This window comes from Euwallacea similis, chromosome 1, assembly GCF_039881205.1.
Source record: "Euwallacea similis isolate ESF13 chromosome 1, ESF131.1, whole genome shotgun sequence".
NCBI classification, from domain to species: domain Eukaryota; kingdom Metazoa; phylum Arthropoda; class Insecta; order Coleoptera; family Curculionidae; genus Euwallacea; species Euwallacea similis.
This window is the reverse complement of record NC_089609.1, coordinates 6809506-6830570: the sequence shown is the minus strand read 5'-3', so window position 1 is coordinate 6830570 and position 21065 is coordinate 6809506. Positions and strand designations below refer to the sequence as shown.

Sequence of the window (21065 nt, the reverse complement as noted above, 5' to 3'; positions counted from 1 at the left end):
ACAAGTTTCCAAAACGTATTCACTTTTTGTTCAAATTTTGCACCTGAAAGCAACGTTCTGCCGACCAAGACCGGAAGGTCGGCTCGAAATCCCAGCAAAACCGTTCCCTGTTATTTTTTGCCTTTACAATCCCTCTGTCGGTACAATAAAACTTTTTAAAATGTCAATCTCTTTGGAGACATATTTATGAGATTGTTTCGTAAAATGAAATATAAAAAACAAATAAAGTCCCAGGTAAAATCGGTCGTAAAAAAATATTGAAAGACATGCGGCCGAAAATCTATTTAGCAAGGCTCTCCAAACGTACGGGACGAGCCGTAGGCGAGGCTATGCACCTGGCTCGCCCCGCAAAACGCTGCTTTGCGGTCGAGTAAGTTGAATAACTGTTGTGAGGCTGTGGACTCCAGGAATTTCGACTTGTTTTTCTTCTGAAGACCTACGTTTTCCTTCTTGAATAGTCTTGTATTGCTATATGAAGTGCCTTTTTGATTTTTTTTTATTTTCACTTGTCTGCACACAGAGCGTTCAAACACTGTGATACGCATTAGGATTTAAAAATACTGTTACAAAAACACAAAAAAATTACCATACCAAATTTCGATATTTGTAATGTTTTTGTTTATTTATTTTTTTATTTATTTTAATTTTACGTGGCTTTGGTGATTGTATTAGATCGGCTTCTGCGTATTGATACGAAAAATATAGGGTTTCGTGACGACGCGACGTGACCTCTCCTCCAATCGTTTTCACACAAACGAATTGTTTGTGTTCCATACGGATAGTGTGTAGGATGAACAAAGCACCTTAATTTCAAAAGCTAAACAGTGTGAAATTAAGGTGCTTTGTAAGGCAAATAATTAGTTTCAGTGCAGACCAAGGCTGATACTGATTTGGGAAATACTGGGTGTTACAAAGTGATTATTACATAACTGGAAAAGTTCGTTGCGGACGATGAAGGGTACGAAAAGTCAATGGCAAATAGGAAAAAAAGAGGGGGCACAAGCCAACATCAGCTCAGGTTATTGTGGAAACACCCAAAGTTTCCCCAATTTTAGGGATGAGTTCACGATATCCACAGCAGTTTCTTCGTGGATACTTTCCGTGATTTACCTGATTTTTCTTTGGCGAACTTGCAATTAACTTTTCTGGAATTATTATTCTGTTAGAAAATAAGATATTAGATCCTATTTGGGGTATCCTATACGTGGGTTTTGCATCCGTATTCGCTATTTTTCATTTAACATCTTAGGGCGACTTTTAATTCAGTTCAATTAGTAAAAAACAAAAAAAATGCCGAAATTTTCATTTTTCTTTGTATTATGAACATATCATTATAGTGCCGCAGAAAACCCCAAAGATGATAATGGGTAATACCTGTCTACTATGTCTGTGTCGAAGAGGCTCCTAAACTGAATCTGTGAAACCTGAATTTATCTGAATTAACCTGAACGGGCTTGGTACCACTATTTGTTGACATTTTATGACCCCAAGACGTTAAACAATTCACAAAATTATCCAAATTTTAGATTGTAATATAGATATAATATAGATAATTTTTGTTATGTTAAAATTGCCCATTATTTCTCTTAAACCCTAAATAAATTCTGAAGAAACTACCAATTTACATTGCTTATTGTGGTTTAACTGAGTCCACCCTTGATAACCCTCTGAACTTCAGATAGGTACCGACGCTAGTGGGGTCCAAATCGCCCCCCTACCCCAGACTAACAGCTTAACCAGGACCAAGAACGAATGCCTGTTGTATTCTATAAAATATAAATGCCATCCAGAGAGTCTCATTAAAAGGAGAAATGCGATCCGTGAGTCTGCGGGACTGTAATCCAGAAAAAATCATTATTTATATTTTAATGGCATTTTTGCCGTGCCCTCCTCCCAAGCGTGTTTTATTTGGTTTAGGGGAGGCCTATGCACACGAGACCGCCGTCCGGGCTTCTTACCTCTATCCAAATTAATGTCAGGAATTAGTACATGTCCAGATTAGGACGTTTAGCCGAGAGATGGCCAGTGGTCAGTATACGATGCAAGGGGATTAGGCTTAACGCGCTATACGTAAACACATGGTGGACACTTGACATATTAAGGGCCCGGATTTAATCCTCAACAGGCTTTTTCTGCGGCGCGGAAGACGCAGTAATTAAAGCAAAGTGACCACGCCCCCGGTTCCGGAAGGCCGACCAATGGGGTGCTTTGATTACGTAATTAAAACGCGGGGTTTATCTCATTTACGGAAATTGCGGCCCAATGGTCGCAAAGCTGCATTTTCATTGGAGCGGGAAAGAGAATTGTTTACAATTTGCCTTTTTAATCAGGAAAGCAATGAAATGTCATTGAATGCATTTAAAGCAAGAAGAAAACGGAATTAAAGTGGATTTCTTCGGGTCGTTTGCCGGATGATCTTCGAGAAGAATCTGAACGACACGATATGCAACTCGTCAGCCGTCAATCAGAATCTTCGATTTTGTGTACGTTCTCGTCTGGGGTCTTGTTCTTGTCCGCTTATCGTTGTCCATTCAGAGATTTGAGCTTGTTTTGAGGGAGATTTCGCATCTGCCTGCAAAAGAAGGTTTCTCATTCTCAATGAAAACATTTTCAATGAAACATTAAAGTATACTATGCGATATACAGAGTGTCACAAAGTCATGTATAAAACGTGGATCTTGAAAACGGTAACAGTTTAGTGAAGTTGGGGCAATTGTGAGTGTTTGAATACTGAGTTAGAAGCTGAGTTGCCATTTCAAGCCTTACCGTTACAGGGTTAGACATGGCATATTATCTACCTCCACTTTCTACTCTCACTTACCTCCCTCATTTCCCACCCTGATTCTTCTGAATTCTCCTACAGGCAGCAGTTACACCCCTCCGCACTGTATAACAAAAATGTAGACGGATTCCGACTTAGGCCCCTAAAAACTCCCACATGTGAGATTTTGCTCCATTACTTGCATTACAAAAGAAATAATCAAAAAACCTTTTAAGGAAATTTAACTTTAAATCCCGTATATCGAAAAAATTCCATCCGTAAATCATCGTACATTGACCTCAGGAATCATTGGCAGAGTTTCGAGCATTCCATTTTGAGACACCCTATATATAACGCAATGAAAATGGTCGCCCCTATTAGAAATTACATAATACATCTCTGAAACCATCGTACACTCCCATAAAAAGAGCAAGAGAAATACTTTCGATAATTTACGGGAAGCCGGCGCTTTCGTTTTGCCATTTTAGGGAGAGTTTTTTTGGGAAAATCCAGGACTCCGAGGTTATTGTATTAATTATCATCTAATCAACGTTATTTATGGGACTTGCACGACTCCCACGGCCGTTTTTGTCATCCAGGATGTTTAATGTTTGGAGCTTACAGGGGCTCCGCAATCTCTCAGGCAATTGAGGTATTAATTTTTCACATCAATGTTGCATTTTCTTGTAAAGGAATAAAAAATCTTCGTAAAAGAAAATTTTCTCGGCTTCTGGATAAAACGGTGGATGCGCCTCCTCAAGGATTTTTTTCAAACCTCTTCGCAGAATTTACATTCTAGTTGTTGTTTGCCTCTTAATACTTATTGTCTTGGAATTCTGAAGGATCGATCACAATCTGGCTTGGGCCTTTAGCATCGCAAGTATACGGAAAATTGCGAAATTTATGATAAAATATTCTTCAATTAACCGAAAGTAGTGTACGGTGGAATCGGTGGCGGAAAACGAAATTTACACACAATTGTGTGCAAAACGGAATCAGTTAAGCCGGAATGCGAGGCTGGCATTTAAATTATCGGACGAGTCATTTTAATGATGAGAAGGGGAGTTTTCGATTCTTCGAACTTTTAGTTCGGTTTTCTATAATTCGTAAATGTTCTCAATTTATAATTTATAATTTAGGATCTACGGGAATAGAGAAAGCTGGGAAGATTTTAGATCTACATATTGTAACAGGCAAATCCAGAATTCATTTACATCGTTGTTATTCTGATAGTAAAGAGTGTGTTAGTATTTTCTGTTTTATTCACCTTTTTATCGGCGTTATTAAGTAAAATAGATTTATATACATAGGCAATATCCTGGACCCTGACACGCTTTATAGAACAGTTGGTAATCCATAATCGCATGAGCCAATGATTGTTGAAGAGCTGTCATTGTTGAAGTTGAAATTATTATTAATTATCTGCAATACATTTTATCAATGACAATGACAGTCGTGACGAGTCCATTCGCTCCTCTTTTCTTTACCATGGCCAACCTTTCTTCCAACCAAACATTCATCGCACGTCAAAATACTACTTTTTCATGTAAACTGGCAGGCGGATTGGTATTAAATTCTTTAGTTCACTAAACAATCCAGATTAAAAAAAAATAATTAAAAAAACGAAATGGTCAAAAAGATTGTCCTGCGTTCTTGTTTGGATAGGCGCTACAGTACTAAAGATGTTTCTAAATATAAATGCCCTGTCTATCGACAAAACCGACACTTGAATTATGGATTTTTATGACATTCGTAAAGAAACAAGCTTTAATTAAAAAAAAAGTCCAAATCCATTTACTGGTTCATGAGAAAATTATCTAAAATTCGAAGGAAATTCGATTTAAAAAAAACTTAAAATCGTTGGAGAAACGGCATAGAAATGCTATTGAGGATCCTTAAACTTTTCCTATTTGATCACTTTTGTAGCTCTTATAGTTTTCAAGATATTCAACAGATGAAAATCCATTTTGGGCCACATTGTATACTCTTTACTTCTTATTTGCCTCACAAAATTAGTCGACATACGCACCTACATAACATTAATTATAATACAGAGAGTACCAAGTTATCCAGATTACAAATATAATAAAACTTGATGGTCGCGTGAACAAAAAGCTTTACTTCATGCATGCAATTTCTAAAAAGTTCAAAGGGTCAAAAGATCTATTTTCTACACAAAACCGAGTGTGAATCGCGATAAGGGATGATTTTATGCAACTAAAAAAAACGAAGAATGACTTTTGGAAGATTTGCACTTGCAAAATTAATTTGGAAGGTAATTTCCATAATGAATTCTGTAATTAATAGACACGTCGAGATACATGTATAAAAACATTGAAAATTTATCGTTTTTTATTATTTTTTTTACTGTATTGAGTATACAGAATGACCCAGGTTTTATTGAACTTTTCCAAAAAATTACAATTTTGTATAACCAACTCCAAGGGAATAAATCACAAAAATCAAATTTAGAGCTAAACGAGACAGGTACAAGAAAATATCAAGGGACACTTTTGGATCATAGTTGAATGCTTCATACCGTGACGATGCTCGTTTTTTTTTGATACATAGTTGTTTTTCTATTGAATTATTAGTGCCCATATCTCCGCTACTGGTGAAATTTTTTGAGAACTTCTTCACCATGTATTTTAGAAATTTATATAAATATAGGTTCTAATTTCCTAGGTAGGTAGGATTTGTTAATATGAGCAACTTACCTAAAAATATGCTTGATCATTCTTGATTTTGGTTCCTGCTTCCTGCTGGCGAAAAGTGGGTATCTGGTGCTCCAAATTAATATGTTTCACACGTCGGTAACCCATGCATGGAACTAAGAAAAGACATACCAATCTAAAGTACCAGATGTCCACAAATCGCCAACCGAAATCGCCTTATATTGTCGACATTTTGACTTTTATGATGTCATCCACAGGACAAATATATGTATGTCACTTGTCAACTTCTCGTAATGTATGTATTATCAATTATTTTATTTAAGTTAAATCCAAAATTAGATTTTCCTTAAGAACCACCTGAGCTCTATTGATACGATCTCTTCACTTGCGCATTAAACCATTTCGTTACTAGTCGTCTATTAAGCGCGTAATGCCGCCTAATAGGTCGCATTTGCTTTTTACGTCCAGCCAATGACAGTACTCTATATGCGTGTGACGTGTCAGTATCTGTCATTATGAAGTGACTTTTTAATTCCGAAAATTGAAATGTTCATAATTTTGTTGTTTTTTTCGTTTATCGTAAGTCAGTTGAAATGTCCCTACTATCAATCGCCGTCATTGATTAATGTACTTTTTCATTAAATACTAAGATTCGAGAAGCCAGTCGAATGTGATTACTTCAATTATTCTATAAAGTGGTCCAACAAACCAATTAGAGAGCAGTTAAAGTAGATTCTTAACATACACGGTGGAACAAAGATAGCGAAGGGTGGCGAAGACACAAAGCGGTGAGTGTCTGGGGCACGAGTCGACCCTGGCCCCCGACACTCACACATCCCCATTACGTATGCAATTATAATTCTTCCCGGGAGGGTGAGAGGGTAATGTCGTCCGCCATATTGTCTCCGCCCCCGCGCCGGCCAGGGCCCGCCCTTGCTCCGTGCTTCTTTTCGCGCGCTAACGGCATGTGTGTATGTATGTATATCATATACACACATACAACTGCCCATAGTTGCCACATCACGGTAATAACATCCACCATCCCTTTACTAATAAAATGACAATTTTGACAGGAACATCAAAAAGTGACAGTATTTGGAAGATAAATCTGCCAGCGAGCGTCAAAAAATGACATATCCCAATCGTTGCTGTCACAGCTATAAGACGTACTCCATACATAGCTGCTTTGTATTGACTGGCAGAAATTTTAGAGAGATATAGGCGGCAACGTGGCATTTCTGTCCGAAGGATCGCGGTAATTTTAATGGATTTGAGTAAGGAGGAACAGCCACCGGGCCTCTCGAGCGATGCTTCGTTTGTTTTGAGGCAACGTTGCCGGATTTTTCGCCTAACTTGGGAGAAAGGGGGATTTCCCGTAACTTTCCTTTAAGGAGAGAACTAATAAATTTGCTTGTAGAAGATAATTTATGGGCTCCAGAATAATATCGATTTTCCTTTGGTCACCATGTTCTTGGCACTGATGTCAAGTGTATGTAAATCCACAATATTTTGACTAAAAGGCTGGATTCATTACATTAGAGAAAGACGAGGATAGAGAGGGATTGCCTAATAACTGGCACTTCCAGAAAAGTGGAGAAAACTAAGAAAAATCTCTCCCCTTCGCCTCCCCCTCCACGTTTCATATACACCCCATATTCAATCACAATAAACGGAAAAGAGACAGAGACTATTTCCATTTTCCGCGCGCCAGATCCAAAAACGAAGATAATTTAGCACGCCTTAATGTATCGCAGCGGCGGCACGAGAATTGCCGGGTGGGGAGTTAAGGGGGGCCAGGGGGTCCCAAATACACACCCGGGCTAAATGGGCCCATTTAGAGCTCAATCGATACGATCCGTCATTGGCCGGGCTTTGATTCAAATCCTATTGGAGATATTTCCTTTTATATGGATTTAGGATAATGGATATTTCGCCGCCGTTTCCACGGTTTAAGTTTAATTGGAAGTGGAGCAGCGTGAGTGGTAACTTTCGAGAATAGTGGGAAACCTGGTCCAAAAGATCAGCCGAACCGAAAAATGAAGAAAATCAACAATCTGGGTGCAACTTGAAACAAATCGATTAATAAGGCAGGGGAGGACATTAAGTTCAGGACTAAATTGAGGAAAAGAACTTGTGGAGAACGAAAAAATTGAAAAAAAGTTCTTCTGAAGACGATGACAGATTTGTCGCTGAAACGGTAAAAGGGACCCTCATCCGAGCTCTTGGGAAAGGGTGAATATATTCTCAGTTAGTTTTAACTGAGAATAGTGTGCAAATCCCCCACTTCAACAATATCTACTTGTTCTGAGGCGTTACTCTCAAACAAAATATACGAAAAACCATTGGCGTATCACATCTTGTTAAATTCTAGCAATTTTTGAAAATTGCATCTTCCATTGGATTTTTTGTTATTACTAGTTTTACCGTGGAAATTGAGCTCTGCACTCTCCTGGTTTTTACAGGGTGTCCATTTGAAAATTCTTCACCCCTTTTTGCAAAAATATGTAAAAAATGGAGACGAATATGTTTTTTCACGATATTCACATATTTCACATATTTCCGAACATTTTAATGAAAAGCATGGTCTTTCAACGTGGCATTTGAAAGAACGTCTTTTAGATACATTCCTCCCCCATTATTTTCTAAATTCGATCATCAGTGGCCGCATCACAAGCGTTTGAATTTTACCAGGTAATCATATCACCTTTTCCAAATTTACCTTTTAACCGCCATTTTTGAGGCTAAAATTTTGAATTGCGTAGTAAACAAGGCTCTAGAAATTCACTGATTTTCTTCACTTTCTCATCATTTCTTCGAAAAAGAAGAATCTTGATGTGAATCAATGAGAACTAATATCAATTTTGAGAGGCTCGATTACCATCAAATTTAAAATCGGTGAAGTAAAACCGATGAAAGTTACGTTAATAAACAAGTTCCAACTACAATACCATGTAAGTACACCCCTGATATATTCGGATGAATTTCTAAAACTCGAAATTATGATCTTTCTCGTAACAGAGCTGCCGTATTAGGATTTATCAATTTCCTCGATAACCAATGGTGTATTGCATTTTTCATAGAATAAACGAATTTTGAGTGGTAAACGACGACCTTTTCCTTTGCTTCTTCACCACCTCTGTTGATACGATCCTGATTTTTCCATAGAAAATTATGATGAGTAATTAGCGACGACTTTCAGTACCTACTTGATAATTGTATGGCGTACGCCCCTGGATTCATTGGCTTCAAGTACATGTTTTTAGAATTATAGCGAATCCTTACGGCACTTAGTATAGTCATTGGTGTATCGCAATGTTTTAAGACGAAGCAATTTTGCATTGTTGTTTCATTTGCACTTTTCTTCCATGGCATTAAAATAAAGCAAGCTCTTGTTTTTGGTGCACCTCCTTAAATGTAAAATTTTCATATTATCAAGAACTTCTAGTGTAGTCTCTGAGCCCTTGTTTTTACTGGCTTCAAATCCGCATTTTTCACACAAAAGTAATAGTCAGTGGCGGCTCTACAGGTACGCAAGGAATAAGTTACGTTAAAACAAGAACAAAGGAAACTGGTTTTTAATTACGTCGAAGGGCTGAAGTACCCGGTGAAATTAATATTTGCAGGAACCACCGCAAAAATAAAATAAAAGTAAGCTATAGAGAACTTCCAAGTAAGGTAAACCCGACAAAAATGTTAAATCAGAAAATTTCGAATTTGTCCCACTGCACGGCTCATTCGGCCTACAAGGAGAGTTTTTTTCGATGATTACTGGAGAAATCTCAGAGACTAGCAGTTACAAAGTCGCTTAAATGGAAAAAAGTCAAAGTTTATACATGAATCTGGTTGTGACCTCAGCAGTAGAACGTGAATTATAGAACGTATATTAATTTTGAGTTACTGGTACTTACTACAGCTCCAAAAACCCATTTTTCAGTTTACTACTCTGAAAATGGATATTTCTCAGTCAGTTAACCGTACTGAAAATACATTCTTGCCATAAGCGCTCGGAAATGCCATTTTCCGGACACAATTCCGAGTCTAATAATGAAAAGTATCATCCATTGCACATCTCAAAACACAGCTACCAGTATATATTTCAAGCCAGTGTCATTTTTATTTTTACTCGCCTTCCAGCTATGTGTCATATTAAAATTTTCTCATGGTTTTATCCACTGCTCAAAATTTCAAAATTTCAACAAACACCTGAATATATTTTTTAAGTGTAGAGCTGTTACTTCAAAGTTCAAGAGAAAGATTTACGATGAATGATGAACTTATCATGCACCCCCGATATTTTTTGTTGCATTATAGGTATTAAGGAGGCCTCATCATGTGTTTGCAAACGAAGGTAAAATTATTATGTTCTCATAGCGCCGCGGGATATATCTGTTAAAGCTAATTGACATCGCGGATGAGCGGTTGACAGGAAAAGAGGGTGTCATTGTCAAAAATCTACAGGATACAGAAAACAAAATATCAAGTTTAGGTGGATAGGGTCGATTTAAAACCACTGTAAATGGTTTTTATGTAGGTGTGTTAGTTCAGTTTATAAAATATCTCAGTTGGAGAGGGAATAATAAATGCAATTGTTTGCTTGTTCTGAATAAGCAACGCCCAGTGACATTCAGCGAATTTGACATATGAGTGAGGTTAGAAATTTGCCGAATGTCTATAATTTTACTAGAAATGTGCTAAATTGCTAACTTCAGTCCTTCAAGTTGCAGAACCCGAACAAACACAATTAGACGTTTGCTCAACTTCTACCCTTACTCAATTTTACGTCTGAATTGATTCGTCAATATCAGGATATATCTATTAAAATTTCTGGACATTGTCTGAGGGGCCTTCTCAAAGCGATATCAATTTAAGTTTTAACAAATTTTATTCATTCGTTAATATTTAAATTACGCTTTTTAGCCTTGAACTTGTTTCAAAGGAATAAAAGTAAGTGGTCTAGCGCACTGCCGCCTCTGAAAACAAGCAAATAAATCTCCGCTGCAGCTTTTGACGAACTACATAAAGCTCGTAATTTGATTGGAATTTAATTAAGATCCTTTCTCCAGCTTACATCAAAAACCCGGATTTAATTGGGAAAGTTCTAAGCTCCGCTCACTGTAAGCATGCATGAAGTGGGTATTTTTATTGCAAAATCAAGCGAAGAGAAAATATCGTTCCGGAGCCACCCTTTGCCGGCAGCCAGCAGCGAGACAAAGAAAACAAAATGTCTAATTTTCTTCCCCTATTCCCGTATCTCTATCATCATATATGCAAGACTTGTCCGGCGAGAGGCGTATCGCTATCTCTCTTACACCATCGGCAATTAGGAGCACGGTCCTTTTCGCTCCCGGGAGATTCATATTCCTTCATTTTCTTACTCCCCCTTTGTTGCCTTATTTCTTTTTTTTCTCCTCGGGTCGAGCGGACCTATTATGTTTCGAGCTGTAAGTTGACTTTGCTTCTTTTTAACACTTTCCATTTAAACACGCAATTTGATATTATTGTCATAACGCCATCTTTGATCGTTTGAAATCAACCATTCTAGTGACAGCGTCATTGTCATAGCACGTCGAGCGGTGAAAATTCCCGAATTCTATCCTGACAATTTTTCAAGGATTTTATTTTTTTGACTCATGGCTGCCTATGAAAATATCCATAACATACATAATAATAACGTATAACATACATGAATAACAGCTAAAGGATTAATAACGTTCTTCAACGTTACGTTCCACAATCATAACGTGTGAGATTAAGATCGATCAGAAATCAATAAATTAATGATCATAAACTTTTATTAAATATCGATAAAAATATTTTCATATTATATTAGTCAATCAGGCAAAATATGTCTCTGTCAATAACTAAGCTATGTGTCTCTAAAACGGCAAAAAGATGTTAACTTGGAAGACATTCAGATGTCAAAGTCATCGCCTAGTAGGCCATTATGACAGTGACAGGCAACAGCGCTTCAATGTTGGACTTCGAGTTCGATTTCCAGTTGGTTATATAACTCTTTTTATTTATTTTAATTTGCGTTTTTTATCGCAAAAAAAATAGTGCACAAGATAGCTCAAACTCAGTGTTTTACGTGGTAAATATCTTCATTACTACTAAAGTTAGAAACGTTCCGTTTCCTTTTAACCAAAATTGACAATGACAGAAAAGTTGCCGCCATCTTGGTTTTACAACACCTTGATTACAGGGTGTTGTAAAAACTTTTGCATATTGGGAGCCCTTTGTAATTCATTTCATTCAAATCTCCGGAGAGAATTTTTTCGATTTTGAATCTTTTCTAATCATAACAGCTGTTCATGTAACCATTTAGGAGTTTTATATAATCACAAAATTCCCAAGGAATATTAGACATTTTCCAAGGGTTTTTATGCTTCTTAAGGAGTGACTTTCCAGTTCGATTGCTGCTATGAGTCCTGTTTTTAGCTTTGGGATTCTAACCAAATATATGTATTTCGTTTACTCGTCTGTTGATGTTTCTGAGGTATCAATGATTTTGCATGGATTAAACGGCAATGGGCATAGAAATCAGAAGAAACCGAGTTTTACTGAATGGTTTTTTTTTAACCAAAAACGAGGCGAATATGCTATTGGCGTTTTCCCAGAACAATTTAAGATTGGGAATAGTTCATTATATACAGGGAGATTTTTATGTGGCAGCAGATATGCTGTCGAAGTTGAGAAAAGTTGGAATACTCTTGATTTTATCACATCTTGATTGGTTCTTGCTACATGATGCACAGCCTGCTTTCAGCTATCAATATTATTTTTAATACAGGGTGGATCAAATATGCGAATAGCCATTTTTCTTTTTTTTAATGGGACACCCCGTATATTGTTTCATTTTCAGATTTTGGACTTTCCAAATTCTCGTACTTAATAGTCAATGTTGCACACTTAATATTTTCCCAATGGTTTATTGGAATAGCGAATGTATTGTCAAATGGGTAATATCGATAGGACCCCCCGTTTCAAGACGTAATATCGACTAAGGAGCAGATCGAATTTGCCCCTTTATAATTGATGTAAACGTTTTCTTCTCAAAAACCGTCATACAATTTTGGCACCGTTCAAATTTTCACATAACTCCTCCTTACTGTCACGTTTTCAAGCAATGTAAGCCAAAACCTAGCTCTTTTGTGAAGTATTCTAATAAATTTTAAAGCGCACTGAATTAAAAAAGAAGTGTACAGTAATTCCTCCCTCTGCACCCTGTCTATTGAGTATCAAATTCCTGTCAATTAAAATGCCATCTCTGGACCAGGCCGACTGGCACACGTGCCGGCAACATGGATATCTCATAACATGCACATCGGAGATCCAATATGCCCGATGCGGGCCATTCCTATTTCTATTTTCCATTTTGCCTAATAGGTTTTTCAATTTTGAGAATTGGCTGCTCCCGTCTGATCTCTCCCTCTCCCTATCTCGATGTTCAGACAGGCCGAGTCCGAAATGATAAGACTGATGATGACGGCACCGTAAAGGTGCAAAAGCACACGTCGCCGAAAGTCAATTGGACTTAGTCCGGGTCGGCGTGGAGGCACCTCAACTTTTGAGAACATACATCAACGTCAAGTCAAGGGCAATTGACTGAGCACGTCCCTGGGAGGCCGTCTTGCCCCCATACATATATTTGTATGTAAATAAAAAGGTCACGGGGTGGCACAGGTGCGCGATATGTCAACCGCAAGATGGAGCGCCCTTTTATTTTCGCAGCGAAGCTAAAGGTCTCATCAGCACAATTTTTGCGTGTATGACCGCTTTTTTCCCACACGCCCCCGAAGCTCTCCCAAGGCTCGATCCAATTTCTTAAATCAAACATAAATAATACGATCGTATTAATAAAGGTCCGTCCCCGGCAAAGGGTATGAAATATGAACGTTTTTTATGACAGGTACCGGAAAGGCCTTTTATAAAAAAAGCGACGAAATTAAGGGAGGGGGCTTAAGGGGGACGCGGGAATGACAATTTTGATAAATCGACGGGGACTTTAGGTCGGACCTAAAGATTCCTGGCACGTAGATGAAACAGTTTCGCAGTGTATACGTTTTCTTTGGACGATATTTTCTACATGGCGTCAGCGGCGCAGAGCCCTGCACTCCACCGTCGAGAATAAAGCAGGCACGCCACTGACTGCGTAACTTCATTACAGCGAATCCAGTCCCGAAGGAGAAAAAATTATTAAATTACTCGAGTTTTCCGATAAGTCAGCATATAGATTCCAGGTAGCAATGAAAACTTCGCTAAGAAGTAATTTCCAAAATAGAAAACGCCGCCTTTGCTGTTGGACTGTCAAATTAATCAAAATGGCCTCCTACCTACCTCCCCGGGCCAAATGCTATTAGTTCTTGAGGAGTTTTAGTAAGCGTTCTCTCTGTCATCCACAACAGATCTCATGTCAATCGCCCTGGGTCCGATAGCCCTTGGTCAGATGACCCAAATATCGGTATGTTGAGTCCAATTTATTCCAGTGCATTCGCAAATGCACTTAACTACACCCTTCAGGCACACCCTTCAAGTACACCCTGACTGGGCAATTTTTTAAAGTTAAAATGCAAAAACTGTCGATAATGTCCAGGGGGCCCGATGTCCGAGTTTTCAATAACGTACAAGTTTTTCGTTATTTTATTTTCCGGAATGTGAAATTTAAACTTCGTGTGCTCATGGATTACTTTCGTTATAGATAAATTACGCGGAGTCGATAGTTAAATCCGCTCTATTGTCGGAGAATGGGCAAGAACATTAAAGCGATAAAATTGAAATGCTTGAGGCAGTACCGGTCTTACGGGGTGAGGAGGAGAGGTTGGGCGACGGCCCAGGGCGGCAGAGCAGAAAGGGCGGCGGACTTGCTCGGTCGGCGGTTTTTCTTGGGGGTAAAGGGGCGGTGATTAAACATTTCGCCCAGAGCGTCAGACTTGCTAAGACCGGCCCTGGTTTGGCGCTCAAGCGAATCCTTAGCAGGCACCGATTCACTTATAGTCACTCAATACACAATATTACGTTAATAATTTTAAAAACAAGAACCCACCAATGGCAATTGCAAAATTACTCATCAGTTCTATCTGCTTTTGAATTTCACGTGAATTTGAGGTACCAAACGCCGTCCGTTGTCGTTGATTTGTTCAGGGTGTAAATGAAAAACGAGGACATATTTTAAGGACTCATTTTACGTTCGAAAATATGAGGAAAAGTTGGTATAAACATGGGTCCGCAAGAGAGTCGTAAGGGAGCTACGGCCCTTTTAAAGCGGCCCCCAAGAAATGCGGAATCGCATACGGAACCAGGGGGTACTACATTTACTTAACATATTTCTTTATCCTTTAACTGTTATGCATGTCTGCAAGTTCTTCAAAGGAATAATCCATTTTCCGTTTTGGACCAACACTGACACAATTAAACTACAACAATAGCTTAAAAATGGCCACGTACTGTATGACTATCATTACACGAACCAAATTCAATAAAATCCAATAAAATCCTTTCAGGAAAATCATTATGGTGGCCATTTGAACATCTGATTGAATAATGTTAATTTAAGTAGTTTTACAATTTTTTTATTTTTTTTTTATTTCGAACTTGATTTTTTAAGCTTTTTTATTGTTTCAGATCTTCTATCAAAAATATAACTTTTGTTTTCCTAGACAATTTCACTACTCAATTTCAGCTTCCCACCTTACAATGTTTCCTTTAAAGCGACATATCTTTTAAGCTGTTTGTCCTACGACAATTTGTCAAAAGTACCTTTTCTATGTAATTTTAGACAAGAAATCATATTTCAATGTCAAATTGTCATAAAAGCTAAAGGATGCAGGAATATGTTAAGTAAATGTAGCTCTCCCCTTCTGGTTTTGCACGCCATTGCGCATTTCTTTGGAGTCACCTTTGAAGGGCCGTAGCTCTGTTACGAGAACTTTGCGGACCCATGTTTATACCAACTTTTCTCTATATTTTCGAATGTAAAATCGGTTCTTAAAATACGTCCCGCTATTTCATTTACACTATGTATGTTGAGGGACTCTACGGCGTCTTCCGTTGGAATATCTAGTTTTGCACAAATTTTGCACTCCGCACTGAAAAATTGCGGATTTAGTGCAATTAAAAAAAAAAACAGGAAATTTTTGCATCATAGTCCTGCAAAACTTGTTAACAATGCGCTTATCATTCTAATAATGAACCCCGGGATTTAGAAATTATAAATCAAAATTAAATCGAACCAAAAACATAAAAATCACAACATGAAGATATGTTTCATGTTTCCACAATCGTACAAAAAGTGTGGTGTAAAATACATACGAAAATCATTTATCTCATGCGTAAAACATACTGCCTCACGACCACTCCAGCTTACGTGAACGACAGTCTTACTCCTGTGAAAAGTGCTCATTTCGGCACTAGCTACACAATAAACTATTTTTTCTAATTTTGACAAAAAAATGACAGTTTTTTAAATCAAACCCGATTAAGTGGGTTTGATGTCCCAAACTCGTTACATTATGAAAACAGATACCTTTATTGTATCACTCGGTTAATAAATCGGACCATTAAGGACAATGGTTACTGCACTTCCAAACAGACAAGGCGCAACTTAAATATGTTAAAATTTAAAAAACTCATATATGAAGCTCATTAGAAAATTAATGAAATATTTCATATAATTCGTGCTACATTGCGGGATGTAGTTCGTCTCGGAAAATCCCTCTTGGTACAGAAGATTCCTTTGATTTCCTAACTAGTTATGTAAATATGTAGTATATCCCAACCTAAAAAAGATTAAGTATTTTTAATATTTTGTTAAGTATTTATTACTGAGTTATTACTGAGGCTCCAGATAAATGAGAAGAAAGCTAGAAACGCGCACTGTACACGGTGTTCCAGTGTGACCTATTATTCAAAATAGAAAAATGTGGTTTTCACGAATTCACCTATTTTTTATGAATCAAGCGATAATATAAACACATTTCCAATTAGCTCTTTCGGTATTTATTATACAGGGTGTTATTTAAGTACGTGACCAAACTTCAAGGGGTGATTCTTTGAGTGATCCTAAGACAAAAAGTTTAATATAGGTCTGGTAATATTTCGTTTCCAAGATACAGAGTGTTAAATTAAAAAAAAAAAATCGTTTTTCCTAAAAATATTAATAGTCTTTTAGCCGATTTTGTAGAAATGTAGCAGTGTTAACGGTGATTATTATTGTTATTTAAGCGGCACTCACTTTTTTAATCTTTTATATTTTTTTCACATTAACCAACTAAAAGTACAACTTTTTTTTCTATAGAATTTTTTTTCGCATCAAAATTTTTTAAGAAAGTCTGACACCTTGTATCTTGAAAACGAAACATTACGGAATCTGCTTATATAAATTTTTCGTTTTAGAATCACCTAAAGAATAATCCTTTGAAGGTAGTCACGTAGTTAAATAACACCATAAATAGAATGATTTTGAAAATTTGTTCATAAGTAAGTTATCCATTCAGATTTCAAAAAAATGAGAACGATTTCCGTATATTTTGTCACATAGCGAAATCTGCAAAGATGAATAAAGACTCCACAGCAAAGCTATTTATTTTAGTAGCACATCTCAGATAAATTTTTTTTAAATTAAAAATAATTAAAAATTTAAAAAATGTCTGTACGAAAATTCATAAAGAACCCTTGATTTGGTATTAGCAGCTCCATTGCAATTTTTGCTACTTCTACAACTTTTGGTGTCACATTGAACCAAATTTAAAACCAAAAGGAACACTGGCACGTTTTTCTTGTGTAGGCCCTACTTCAAACTCTCGTTATTTGCCCCTAAGGAGTATTGTAAACCGACTGATGTTTTCAAGAAAATTGCAGGTGGTAATAACTTTTTGCAGGTAAACATCCGGTGAAATTTGGCCTTTGTGTTGCGTTCAAGGGAATAAACGATCTAAAAGAAAATGTTGTATTGCACTTAGAGCAGTGACTTTATGTGATTCATATGGATACTCCTAATAAAATAAATAGATATCTATTTTTATAGTCTTTTGGTAGAAGAACATTTTACTGTTTTCTATTGATCTCTCTCGATTTCTTCGACCGCCCATTACTTCTTTTGAACTGTGGACGAGTTTTCCACTCCAAAACACTATTTTCCTTAAAGCCCAGGCATTTGAGGTAAACCTAATTATCTACGCCCCTGGAACCAATTTACTCCCTCCCCGCAGCCCCTGCCGTGTCGCTAAAGATTATTATAAGAAAACTGCCGCCCGTATCTAATGGCTTTTCTCCCCCTTTTTTGGACCACACATGAGTTTTTATCTCTGTTTAACCAGTGGAAAACCAAGCAATAAGTTTTCCTTTTCTACATTTCGTTGTTTTGATACAATGTTTAACTCGCTAACTCCCCCCCGTATCCTTCTTAAACAGCGGCCAGGACTAGCTTCATTTCCATGTTAAGGGTCGCAACCCTCTCGCTGAATATTGGAGTTTTTATGCCCATATCATTTTTTTAAACACGTGTAAGAACAATAGCTGGTTTACCCGAAGAAAATGCCGAACAAAGGATGGGTTAACTAGTGCGCAGATAACCGGAACCCCCGGCTTAAAATGCAAGTTTTTTTCTCATAGATCCGTGGCCGGGGGTTGGTTTTATTTGTAGTTTTTTTTAGTTGTCATTAGGGTCGTCATTAGGCGTGGTAATTGGAGGGGTTGTGATAGGAAATAAATATCTTTTTTCTCAGTGTATGTATAGGTTTTTAATTGCGCAAATGCCCCGCTTCTTTCTGGCAATTTGTGCGCGACTACGGACGAACGAACGGCCGTATTCGTCCCCCAGGACGAGCCCTTCGCCCGTAAAAACTTTCTTCTGGCCCTTTTGTCCTTAATTTCGCGATCATATATGCCCTTATAGGCCCTTGGCTGGCGTTTGTTACGCCAGGTTTTGATTACAAAACAAGACGTGTTTTTCCTTGACTCGTTGTTTTTCGTTCTTTTTAGAAAGTGAAGAAATATTGGCTCATTGCCTCAATGTGTGTTCTTTGAGTACCTTCAGGCAAAATGCAGCACAATCGCATCTGTCTAATTTCCGGCAAAAATTGGGAGGAGGCTAGATGATAAAATGCAAAAATGGCTCTTATATTCACCATTGACTTCTCAGAGCGTCTTTAAAACTTAAACGGTCAGAATTGCACGAGATTCCATTATTTGGCAAATTAAAGGCATTCTTAAACTGTCGATAACTCTATAAATTATTCACTTATTAACAAAATAATATTACAATGCGTTCCCAGAACTTCTTGTCGACCGTAGGCGGGTATTTACTCTAAAGCTCGTGTTTCTCTGACTTGTTCGAATATCTTTAAGAGGCACCATTCTGGATTTTAACTGGTAATTAGAGAGGTCTCAGTGTGTCTGGGGATAGGGTTCACAAGAGGACAAACTTTATATTTGTTAAACGACTGCGCTTTTCGTTTTTCTCTATTTTTAATTGGCATCTTTTTCTTTTGCTATTTCTCTTTCCTTCTTTATTATTTCACTTTACCAGCATTTTGTAAATAGTTAATGCACAGGATCAACTACAGTGGTTTTTACGATTGGGATAGAAAATATACAAAACAATTGAATAGAAAATTTACTGAAAGGAATAGTTTTTTTTATTGCCCTGTTTTTACTTTTTTCAAAATATTTCACAATCCTTGACAGAAAAATATACGTTTCTTCATAATGGCCATTAAAATGCGCACTTTTTCCTAATTTAACCACCTATGTAATTGCCACCCTTTCGAAGATCTCAACAGTGCGCATTGTAAAAGTGATCACCTTGTACAGGGTCCGCCTCTCGGAGCTGACACGTTCCGTATATGGAAAATTACAAGTTTAATGTACTTTTGAAATTTGTATCTTTGTTTTGTGGAAAAAACCTGACATTGGAAAAATTTTTTCAACGTGATAAAACTTCCGATTGCACTGAAACTAACCATTACTTAATTTTTTTAAATGGAACATGGTAGTTTTTTTAGTGAAAATGGTTTTTTTGTTGAAAATAAACATGTTTCACAATACAACATAGTGTCGATTCTCAACCGTTTTTGATTTATTTCGATTTTTACGACTTTTTCAATACTTGTAGCTTTACTAGAATTCAACTATTTACAAACTATTAGACTTACATCAATGAAGTAAATTTTAAATAACAGGAAAATTAATACATTTTTATAGATAATTAAAGAATTAGGAAAAAATATTAAAAAAAGAACAAAAATTATTGACATTTAGAATTTTTAAATTCAAAAAAATTATTTTTTTCAAGTAGCACCCTACAATTATTTGTGCACCATTCGATAGGCAGGAAAAAATGAACAAATACAATATATATCCTAAGTATAAAAAATTAATAGTTTTCGAATAAATAAGAAAAAATACTAAACTACTTTATACTACATAGATAATAGATACATCAGCGCACCTTTACACGAAGAAGTTATTTATGAAAATGTATTAATTTTTCAGTAATTTAAATTTTACTTTATCAATTTATGTGAAATACTTTTGTAAATAAATGAGTTTTAGTAAAGCTGTACAAGTGTCGAAAAAGTCATAAAAATCAAAATAAATCGAAAATAGTTGAGAATCAGTACTATATTGTATTATGAAATTTATGCTTATTTTCAACAAAAAATCAATTTTCACTGAAAAAACTGCCATGTACCATTCAAAAAAATGAAATAAGGATCGGTTTCTATTGTAACCAGAATCATATTAGGTTAAATATGTTTTTGCAATATCAGATTTTTTCCACAAAACAAAAATACAAACTTAACAAATACATTAAATTTGTAATTTTCCATATACGAACTGTGTCAGATCCTAAAAGTAGACCCTGTATATGCCTTCAATTTCGCGCTTCATCACGCAACACAGGCAAACAATTTGGGTCCACAGTACATAACGGACACTTTTAGTTTTAGAGATTTTTGAAAAATTCAAAAACAGGGTTCTTTTTTATTAAAGTTAGAAACTACCTAGATAAGAAAAAATTTAATTTTCTCAAAAAAATTTCCTCGAAATAAAGTGTCTTACGGGGCCGTGAAAAGAGGTGCTGGATGGGGTAAACAAAACGTAATTTAGATGTATATTTATTTTGGTTAGGTTAGGTTGTACTGGCTTCGACGGTACATATACTAAAATTGAAAGAATACAGATTAGTATTATATATAGAAGAAGATTAGTATAGCCCCTGCGCAAGGATTACCACAGACAGTATTACCACCTAACCTAATCTTGACGATTTTACATGTCGTTCTTGCGCAGGGGCCATGCTAATCTTCTCTGTATCGTTCCAATTTTCCAAAACCACGTTTTGGTTACCCTACCTATCTTGCCTTACCCCACCCAGCACCCCTTTTTACTCTACGGTCCCGTAAGACACTTTATTTCGTGGAAAATTTTTTGAGAAAATTCCATTTTTCCTCATCTAGGTAATTTCTAAATTTAATAAAAAAAGAGCCCTGTTTCTGAAATTTTCAAAAATCTCTAAAACTGAAAGTGTCCGTTATGTACTGTGGATCCAATAATTTTTTTCACATTGTTAAAATTTTACCAAATGAATGATTCTTCAGTCATTTGTCATTCATCGTCACCTCAATCAT

General features: G+C 36.7%; 1 pseudogene; it reads right to left on the bottom strand.

Moving 5' to 3' along the window:
* Positions 1-20682: 20682 nt before the first annotated feature.
* Positions 20683-20782, bottom strand: LOC136415324 (U6 spliceosomal RNA; annotated as a pseudogene).
* Between the last annotated feature and the right edge of the window lie 283 nt (positions 20783-21065).